The following is a 1,778-nucleotide window of genomic DNA, read 5'->3' as shown; positions in this document are numbered from 1 at the left end:
GCTGCTCCACCTCTATGCTAGCCCTGACACCCCACAGTGCATGGAAAAGGTCCAGGCCGTTCGGCACCATCCCGCTTGGATCCCAGCGCACTGGGTCCACATTGCAAGCTCAAAAGATCAAGCCATGGACGACGATGAAGAATGGGCGAGACGACACAAGATACTGGTATACACAGATGGTTCGCAGAAGCGCGGCAAGGTTGGTGCTTCGGCAGTGCTACTGAGGGCGGGGTCCTCCCGAACCAAGACCCTCTTCTACCACCTCGGGTCCGACAAGCACCATGGGATCTACGAGGCGGAGATTATAGGTTCTATTTTAGGTACACAGCTGCTACGGAAGGAACGCCAGGCCGTGCACAACCCCTCAGTTGCACTTGACAACAAGTCCTCAATAGAGGCGTCAACCCAGATACGTCCGAGACCCAGCCACTATCTCACTGACTACTTCCACCACAGGGTCCGGGAGCTGTTCGACAAAGGTAAAGTTGCCCCACGTACCGCATTCACCCTTCGGTGGGTCCCAGGGCATACTGGAATAGAGGGGAACGAGCTGGCGGATGTGGCGGCGAAGCGCGCAGCCAAGGGAAAGTCAAGCGCGCCCAAATCCCTTCCCCCCCTCCTCCGCAAATCACTCCCTGTGAGTGCGACCAAGACGAAGCAGGTGCACCTAGAAGCCCTCGTCGAACACAATGCGAAGCAATGGAAGGCCTCCAAATGCGGCCGCAAGCTGCATCTCATCGACCAGTCACTCCCCTCCCCCGCCTATATGAAGAAAATACGAGCTCTGTCTCGGAGACAGGCCGCGACGCTCTTCCAACTCCGTACCGGACACGCTTCCCTCAACGACCACCTATACCGAATCGCACGGGTCGACTCGAAGCGCTGTCCGGCATGCGACCTAGCTCCGGAGACGGTGATGCACTTCCTACTGCAATGCCCCGCCTATGCTTCGGCGCGCTCGCAACACTTGTCACACCTCGGACGTCGTGGCCGCACAATATCCTTCCTCCTCAATGCGCCGTCAGCAATGCAACCTCTCCTCAAGTTCATCAGCGCAACACGTCGCCTGCAACACACCTTCGGCAATGTGGCACCAAAAGAGCCGAAACATCGCAAAATATAACATTATGGGAGGCGCAACCAGAAGACACAGCACCCTGCCCCGAGTGCAACCCATACCCCTTTTTCGCTCCCTCTATTCGTACAGCATGCAACACGCTGACCTCATTTAATTGTTACAGGACAACACCACTATGTACTCTACTACATATAGCTTGCTATCCTATAGTTGACCCCATTGCATGTATTCACTGCGCTCTCGTAGATCCCACCGGAAATGTGCGCTGCGGGCGCCCGCCCGCTCTAGGGGCGGGGGAGTTCTGACGGATGGCGGGGATACCGCCAGACGTACACCTGACCGGCGCAAGAGGCGAGACCCAGGGGCGCAACCGCACCCAAAGGCCGCAGGTTTATAGCCCGTTCCCTTGCCTTAAATGGCCGGGACTGGGCGGACGTCCGCAACGCACCTTTCCTGAGCCCTGCCCCCTTCCACACCATTTACGTACTCGAACGTCTCACTCTCGCCCCTGTCTGTACCCTGGCACATCCCCTTGCACCATCCCTCATCGACATCTCTCCCACCACACACCCTTAGATTGCATGAGCATCCTGCTCAACTATGTCCCGCCAACCTCCATCATCACCCAAGTAGACAACAATGTATTTACTGCCTACCATGAGGCTCGGCCTCGCAGGGCAATAAACGGGATCTAGAAGAA

The sequence above is a fragment of the Dichomitus squalens genome, assembly GCF_000275845.1.
Source record: "Dichomitus squalens LYAD-421 SS1 unplaced genomic scaffold DICSQscaffold_86, whole genome shotgun sequence".
NCBI lineage: Eukaryota > Fungi > Basidiomycota > Agaricomycetes > Polyporales > Polyporaceae > Dichomitus > Dichomitus squalens.
Note: the sequence above shows the minus strand (reverse complement) of the source record.